Source organism: Anser cygnoides, chromosome 3, assembly GCF_040182565.1.
Source record: "Anser cygnoides isolate HZ-2024a breed goose chromosome 3, Taihu_goose_T2T_genome, whole genome shotgun sequence".
Taxonomy (NCBI): Eukaryota; Metazoa; Chordata; class Aves; order Anseriformes; family Anatidae; genus Anser; species Anser cygnoides.
This window is the reverse complement of record NC_089875.1, coordinates 33,940,808-33,949,499: the sequence shown is the minus strand read 5'-3', so window position 1 is coordinate 33,949,499 and position 8,692 is coordinate 33,940,808. Positions and strand designations below refer to the sequence as shown.

Sequence of the window (8,692 nt, the reverse complement as noted above, 5' to 3'; positions counted from 1 at the left end):
ATGGCTGGAGCTGGGGGGGTCTCCCCACCACCCCCTGCGGCAGCATGGCCACCACCACCGCCCACCAAGCAGTTAGGAGCAATGGGGGGGTGGAGATGGCAGTCTGCCTCAGCTTCCCCACCTCCAACCTGTAGGAAACCCCTCAGCTCTCGATTCCCGGCACTGCCGGGTAACCACCCAGCCCTCTCCCGAGATGGGGAGGTAGGGGAGGTGAAAGCCCAGCGGCTCGTGTAATGAGCCCAGGGCCTGAGGCTTTGAGAAAAAGAGAAGGCTTTGGAGGCTTTTGAGAAGAAGATGGAAGTAGCACGTGCTGGCCAGGACAGGGATGGGAGCTGGCCACCAGCCGTAGCCCCTGCTCGGGGAGAAACCCCCCCAGTGCCAATCTGCCCCTCCATGAGCTCCGTGGTCCGCAGCGGGGCGAGCAGCAGCAGCTCCCTGGCTGAGCCCATGCCCTGGCAGCACCTCGGCTCACGGCAGCCTCCCCGGGCCCACCGAGCTCTTTGTTCACCCACGCTCCCCGCCCCGGGACCGGAGCCAGGGGATCGGGAGAAGGGGAAGGTGGCGAATTTGGAGCAGCCCAGCAGAGCGACCCGCACGTGGGTCAGCGTGTGCGGTGCGTGCGCAGGTGGGAGCGCTGGCTCTGGAGGCTGAATGGGGAGCACTGTCTGAGCATCTCTACGGGGAAGAGAGAGAGGGAGAGGGAGGGAGAGAGGGGGAGAGAAAAAAAAAAAATCTTGTGAGTGCAGCGTTTGCAAAATGAGCTGGCGGTAAATAGCTGGAGGATAGACAGCGTCTCGGTACGTGAGGCGCAGCACGGAGAGCTGCACCTGAGCGAGGCTGGGCCGCTGCTCCCTCCTGCACCGCGCGGCACCTACCCACGGATCGTCCCCAGCTCCCCCTCCTCCGACACCAAAACCCAGCGGGAAAAACGGGTGTCCCCCCCCCCCCCCTGCACCCGGAGTGCCCACAAAGCAAAAGGCTGGGAGAGGCAGGGCTGAGCTCGATTCATGGTCCAGCTTGCGTGTGCCTCCGTTGTGGGGGGCATTCGGCGGCACCAGCCTCACGGTGATGGGGGGACCCCCGAGCTTGGCCTCTCCTTGTGCTAGCAAGTGCCGAAGCCTCTTTGTTCCCCTCGTAGGGCAGCGTCCTCCCGCGCTGTGCAGCCGCCGGCTGAGACCCAGCACAACTTGTCTCACCTCGGCACAGCAGGCGGGATGCCAGCCGGCAGAAAAACGGGGCAGGACCCGCACAGCACCCACGAAACGCGGCACCCGCAGGGAGAGGAGCCACGCCATCGTCCCCTCGCAGCAAGGAGCACGCAGGGCTCTAGGTGACACGGGTAACAGCCGGCTACCTGCTATTTCCCCAGCTTTCCCCCCCCCCACCAAGGACAGCAGTGTCGCGGTGACCCCGCCGGCCAGGGCCAGCCGGCAGCGCGGTGCGCGCAGGGGGGACACGCGGGACGGCGACACGCGGGGCCGGGGCCGCCTCCTCCGGGCTGGGCGCTGCGAGAGCGCTGCCCGCAAAGGCCGGCATCGCCTGACACCGTGCGGCCGCCGCCGGCCTTGCAGCCGGCCCGGGGAAGCCTCTTGCGAGGGGACACGGCCACGCCGCGCGTGGGGACGCGGGGACGGGGCGGGGCGCGGAGGGTGGCTGGGCTCAGCTCCCCGGTTCTCCTGCAGGCTCATAGGATGCGTCCCGGGGGCTGACAACCCCTAACCCTGCGTTTGCAGCCCCCGAGCTCGGAGCTGGTCACCCCCAAGGTCGTCTCCCAGGTGGGCAGCCAGGGGCTCCTCCCGTTCCCTGTGGCGGAGGGGCAGGGACCCCACCGGCTGCTTTCTCTGCACCGACTCCGGTTTCTCCGAACTGGCTGCGGTTCAGAGAGATTTCGGTGTGATACTCTGCCCCTGCACGTCCCTCTGGCTGGAGCCCAGCGGGGAGAACTGAGACGTTCAGCCAGCACATTTCAAAGAAAGGATTTTAATTAAAAAGATGCCCTGGTCAGCGGGGCACAGGTTTCTCTGGGGATGTGGGGAGGAGGAGTGAGCTCGGCGAGTGGTGTGGGGGAAATTTGTGGCTGCCCAGGGCCAGCTCCGGGCTTGAGAGCTTTGCAAGGAAAGCAGCAGGATGAGGTGGTGCCTGCGGGTACTTCCCATGCGCCCGGTGCTCCACGTGCACTGTGTACACCACCACCATGGGCAGGGTGCTCCTGCGAACATCTGCAGTGCCCTGAAAGCCCAGTGCAAAGCGGGGGGTTCCCAAAGCATTTGCTGCCCCCCGATGCCAGCCCCTCTCAGCAACCTGCCAGGGGGGATCTGGGCTTGGGGAGGAATCAGGCTGGGGAAGTGCGGGATGCCCATGGACTGGGAGGCTTGAAGGGGCGCATGGCCCTCGTGTGCATCCTACAGAGCCAGGCATAGTTTGGCCTCTTGGGTGGTTCCTCACCCCCCTGGGGGAGCTGTCACCTTCCCATGTTCCTGGTACGTTGCCGGGATGCTCCTGAAAAAAAGATCCCACATTTCAGACAAGGCAAGGGGTGTTTCGCTCCAGAGGAGCCTTGGCCCGTGCCACTGATGGCTGTGAAGGGCCCCATTTGTGGTCAGTGCCGGTGAGACGGAGGGAGAGCTATGGAAGGATTTGGCTGCCAGGATGGCAGGGGATGGAGGTGCGAAGCCGCAGCACCAGCCCTCGGAAATGCCTGGTGAGGTGCGACATCGCGAGGCAGCGAGGAAAGGGTGGGGAGCGACTACGTGATGCTTCGCAGGGAGAACTGATCTTATTAATAAAAGCTGCTTCTTCCCAGGGTCTTGATAATCTCTCCTGCTGCAGATTATTTACAGCTGTGGAATTTAATACTCCAATGAACAAAGCTCCCCAAAGCAGAGAGGGAGCGGGCTGTTAACCCTTCTGCGCAGCACCGGGCGCTTTCAGCTGGGGTTTTATGTCTCAGTGCCTCTGAGCCAGCAGCTGCCGTAGCCCCACCACATCTCTGCACCCTCGTGGCCAGTATCTGGGCCAGGCTTATCGCACAGACGTGGCTTCTTGGACAGAGCAGTGCCTTAGGTACGTCTGATTTGGAGGGAGAGGGAACGGGGTGGGCTGGAAGCGCAGCCTGGGGAAAGCAGGGGTGAGCGGGGTGCGTAGGACTGGTGGGGCATAGGGCCTGAGCCTGGTTTGAATGGTTTGTTGCTGAATGGGATGGGCACAGGAGAGCAGCCAGGGTGAAGCAAAGGGATGGAGAAGGCTCAGATATTCCCCAAAGACCACGCAAGTCCTTGGTCCAGTACTGAGCAGCAGAGTTTAAGGAGTCACTGTAGCATCTCTTCTGCAAACTACATAACTATAATCCCGGAGGTGATACACAGCCCCTGTCCATCCCACATATCCCAAAAAGCTCACCCACCTCCTCACTAGCCTCTACTTGTCAGCAGCACCCGGCCTTTGCAGAGCACCAGGGCAGCTTACACCTGCCCCGTGTGCCTCCTTGGTTATGCAGTCCCTTTGCTCTCGACTTGCAAGATCCCATTTCCCACCTGCGTGATGCAAGCTGGTGACACAGCGAGGGTCTCCCAGGGCTCTTCCCCATCCTTCGGCCACCCCACACAGCTGGAGTTAGAGGTTGTGGAATGGGGATGAGCCCACCTTCAGGTGGTCCAAATGTTGCACGGGACAGTCCATTAACTCTGCATGTCCTGGTTCTTTATAGTCTTAAGGTTTGCTCGACTTTCAGCAGAAACACAAGATGCTACCTGCCAACCCTGAGCAGAGCATCTTGCCATTGAGCTTGCTAGCAAGTAACATGAGGTGCTGTCAGCACACTGAGCGGAGACACCAGCAGGTTTGGAGACCCTCTCTTGAAGGCGGGAGGCTTCTCTTTCCTCCCTGCCCCGGTGCGTGAGCCAACCAGAAGGGAACTGCCTCTGTGGATCTGGGTCTGATGCCCCTGAGGTCCCTGTCCTTAGCTCACCTGGCTGCAGGTGAGGTCCCCTCCTCCGCAAGGCAGAGCCTAGGTATATCAAGGGCGAAGTGGCAGACCGGAGAAGCCAGTTAAACCAGCCGTTTGCTGCTGTGAGCATCACGAAACACAGATTCAGGGCTGCCCAGAGCTGTCTAGGGCCTCCTGGAGGAGGGCCAAGAGCCGGGCATAAACCTCAGGAAACAAGGGCTGAGATAACATCTACCATCCTACCACCTCCTCTCCTCACTTCGTCTGCTCCTCAGAGCAATGGGTTTTGTGCTGTCAGTGAACCCAATCCTTTCCCACCACCCTCCCGGTGGATGGGGATCTCCAGGGAATGCATGGGGTGATCCTGAGCTGAGGTTGGAAGAGGAAGGCAAACACAGATTTGTCTGGCGCAAAGCTCAGCCACCTGGGCTGCACACAACCAGAGCAATGAATCCTTTAAACCTGAGAGATGCAGCTAATACAGGAAAGCAGAGGAGCCACATGGGACGACAGGGTCCAACAAGCGGCCCTCCAGAGGAGGTTTGGTTCAAACCTGCAGCTTGCCACAGGAGCACCCCGGTACCCAGCCCCATAGCTTGGGGCTTGCATGTTTGTTAGAACCACGTTAGGTGCACGGAGCTTATAGCCTTCAGACGTTTCCAAAGCAAGCTCGTATTCCAGAAACCCAAGTGACAGCCTGCCTGTGGCATCCACGCCTCAATAACTGGGCACATCACTTCCCAACCTTCTGGGGAAGGCGTGCGTATGATTACTGCCATGGAGGTGAGTGTCCAGTTTGCTTCGAGCTGCATCAACCAGTTACTCCTGCTGGTGTCCTGGAGCTATGAGTTCCGTGGGGTAACTTGTGCTATGGGTGACAGGAAAAAAAGAAAGAAAGAAAAAAAAAAGCTGATTTTCTTTCCTCTGCCAGCCTATTTGATAGGATGTCACCTCTACTGCTCTCTCAGACAGGGAGAATGGATGTGCCTGATGTGTTTTCTCCACCTCCTTCTTTTTATCCTTCTATCATGAGCCCTCATTAATCTTCTTTCTCTCCAAGCTAGACACTCCTGAGCTTTCCAATTCTATTTTCTTGTTAGAGGGTGTATCTGCGAGAGGCATAGGAAAATTCCTGTCATCTACCCCTGACAGCTTCTGAGATAAGCTGACCAGCCCGGCATGCGCTAGTTCATTGAGGCTCCACCGCTGATTTATGCAACAGCATTAAGAACATACTCAGTATCATTCACCACCGCATTCCTTACGCTTGAGAAGCTTACATCCAGAAAATGAGTTTGCAAGGCTGCCAGGGCAAGTGTCCTGCTCCTGCGCATCCTCCTGGTGCACCCTGTGCCCCCTGCCTATCCCCAGCAGTAGCTGCGGGATATGAACAAATGCAGCCTCGGCTCCCGCTGCTTCCCGGTCCTCTTTGCTCCCCCTGGGTGGCACAGCCACATCCAGAAGAAGAGCAGGAGGTGGCAGCCCTCTCTCTGCTGCTCAGAAGCATCATCTGCTCATGCTGGCTGTGGGCACAGAGACCAGACCCACATCGTGGTGGCAGCTGGGCGGTGAGGGTCGTGGTCCCCGAGAGGAGCAGGACTGGGCGGCTAGGTGGGGACTGAAGCCACGGCGCCCCATGGGACCACTCCAGCACCCACCTCCTGCTCTGGGACGTGCAGCTCACTGCAGTTTCAGGATTTAGCCCCTCTGACCGCCCTCACCCCACCAACCAAGGGCTGGCTACAAGTCCAGCAACTTGCTTTTGACCAAAGTCCAGCCTCCAGCTGCGTCCCCCTCCTCCCAGCCCCGTAAGTCCCAGCTGCCATCCCCAGCCCTGCGGCCCATCTACCCCACTGGCACAGGGCCACGAGCCAGGGCCGCCTGTCTCCCAGCCTCTGTCTCCCAGCCTCTGTCTCCAAGCAGATGGAAGACATCAGCTCCCCGCGACATCCCTCCGCGATAATCTGTCTCGCCTGCTTCCTTTCGGGACACCCCTTCTCATGGCCAGCTAATCCCCTGTATTTGCCTGTCTCCTTCCAGGCCCTGGAGCTCGACAGAGAGCCCTGCCCCACATCTTTTCCGGGTGAGCATCTCCACAGAGGCCATCTCTCCCTACCCACACAGGACGCCCCAAGAAGACCACTGTCCCCCACCTCCCACCAAAGAATGTCTGGACACCAAGTCCTGGCCATCACCCAGGGAATAGGCACCCTTGGAGGAGCTGAATCCGATGCAAACCCCACATCTGAACACAGGGGAACAGGCCCCTGGGCAGGGCTGGCCAGGGAGGCACATTGGTCACAGCAATATGTCCTAGGGGAAAAAAAAAAAAAAAAAAAAAAAAAAGGCCCTTTGAGGGCTCTGGCTTCTGGCTTCCCTTTCTCTCTGCAGCAGCTCGCAGCTCCCCCAGAGGCTGCTCAGAAGATGACAGACTGCCTCCTCAGCACCATCCCCTGCTGGGCAGTTTTCCCATATAAAACCGTTTTAATGGCAGAATAATGAGCACAAACAGGGAGCAGGGAAGGAGAAGACCGCCGGCCGCCTTCAAGGAAAGGGCCTGCAAGAATTGCTACCCCCAGAGGCGATCAGATTGATTTCCCAGCGGGGTGGAAGCTGAAGGAAAAGCCTCCCCTCGCAGGGCTCCGCGGGCCGGCTGGCAGAGGAAGGATGCCACAAGATGGAGCCCACGAAGCCCCACAGCCACTGCTGGGGAGGCTCGGCACGTCCCGAGCGGAGCGTGGGGCAGGCCACACGCCCCCAGCAAGCTGGTGCCACACAAAATGGGGGACCTGCAGCATGGGGCCTGCTCAGAGGAGAGCCCCTAGTGAGAAGGTGCCGCAGGCGAGCGCCTGGGGGTTGCCGAGCGCAGGCCTGTCACCACAGGCCAAAAGTCTTGCTGAGGCCATCGTCATGCCGTCGCCATCGTCATGCCGTCAGGAAAAGAGGGGCACAAGCTGCAGGAGCTGCTCTGCGGGATGTGCTTAGCTTAGCTGTCTGCGCGGCTGCTCATTAAGTCCCCACGTGAAGGATTTAGCTCCACGTATCAGTTTACTTACAAATAAAGCGCCTCTCCGCGCTTTAATCTCTCGTCTGCTCCATTGTCTTGCCCGCTTCCTCTGGTGCCCTCTCCCCATGAACTTTTCCCCTGCGAAATGCTGGAAAGTTATTAGCAAATATTCTGTGAAATATTTAATATCCAAACAGCAGGGTCCATGCGTCCCATGAGGGACTAATAGTCCTTACGTCTAGGATAAGAAAAACAAGAACTGTGTGTAGGCCTCCGGCTCCTACCAGGAGACTGCTTCAAGGCTGGAGTTGTTGCTAAGAAAAAAAAAATAATAAAAGTAACAAACAAACAAACAAAACCCACAGTAAAATAGCCCTTTAGGTGAACTACAAACGGGGTGAGCTGGAACCATAGGTACTGGGGTGAACCTCTCGTCCACTTTCTGGTGGTCTTTGCACAGAAACTAAACACCTGGTACAAGTGGCATTGGCAAGTAGATTTTTCAGCCTTAAGTGAGTGGAGGCAATTTTCCTTTTCTCAAAGAAAAGATTTTGGGGAGATCTATTCTCCCACTTGTTAATTGTCTTGTGATTTGCTTTTAAAAATACGAAGGTATTTGTTTGTGTGGTTCTTGGGGTTGGGGGACTTTCAAAGGTCGAGGAAGGTTTTCTAAAGGAAAAAAGCAGAGCTGTTAAGTTTCCTAAATATGCATAAACACATACACTCTTTTTTTTTTTTCCACTCCTTAGCCGAACTTTGGTAGATTTATCCCCCTGCAGCTGTGCCCAGTAGCATGTCTGCCCCTATAAAGTTTCTCAGTTGCCAGGGTGGGCCCCGTGTACCCAGCGCTCACCACAGCCGCTTAGCCCTGAGATGCGCCTGGACTGATTTTGCTCCCGAAGCCAAAGCCACGCTTTTCCAGGTGGCTTTGTGTTGGGAATTCCTAAGTATTTCCACTTCTGATAACAGCAGGTTCACATGCATCCTCAGGAATTTGAAGGAATCTTAGGCAGATGATGAACAGTTTTGTTTTGTTTTATTAAGTTTGACTCCGCTGTACTTCATAGCACCCCCGTAAAATCACACAGGTAACAGCCGGACACAAAGACAGCTCCAGCTGCTCACTGAACCGGGGCAGGACCACAACCTGAGCAGCTTTAGGGAGTCCCATCTTCGCAGGGAGAAGACTTCAACGCCCAGGCTTGCAGAGCACCTCTCCAACAGCCCCGGCTGCAGGGAGCCACTAGATGGCCGGCGTGCACGCCCAGGGATGCTCAGCCAGCAATGGCAGCTTCTTCTAGGAAATAAAAGGGGGGAACCCAGCCATGCTCAGTTCTTTCACTGCCCCGCCTCGCAAAGCAGCCTCCACGTCACCTCCCAGCACAGAAAGTCTCTCCTTGAAAGCGACTGTGCTCAGACAGACTGGAAAGGCTGACATCAGCCGGGCGTGCATCTGCTGTGTCAAGCAGGCGGGCTGAGGGCTTACTGGTAATGCCTGTAGGGCCTAGGAGGGTTGGGAGCAGCACATCCAGCATTCGCTGGCCCACAGACAGCAGCAGACAAATAACGTGCTGCAAGCAGCAGCCAGTTTTGTTTTCTGCACCAAACTGAGCAGCCCGTAGGCTTGGGTCCCTCCAGTTCACAGGGAAGTTGTGCTGAGGAGAACAGTGCCACTACTTGCAGGTTAAAGCCAAATTTAAATACGAAGTATTGTCCTGTCTGCATTGCCTGAAGTAATG

At 57.7% G+C, this 8,692-nt stretch overlaps 1 long non-coding RNA gene across 1 annotated transcript; it reads left to right on the top strand.

Moving 5' to 3' along the window:
• The first annotated feature begins 274 nt into the window (after window positions 1-274).
• Window positions 275-7,969, top strand: LOC136790373 (uncharacterized). The gene is made up of 3 exons (XR_010830204.1): window positions 275-1,339; window positions 1,683-3,063; window positions 5,987-7,969. It is a non-coding gene; the product is annotated as an uncharacterized lncRNA (long non-coding RNA).
• Window positions 7,970-8,692: the final 723 nt, after the last annotated feature.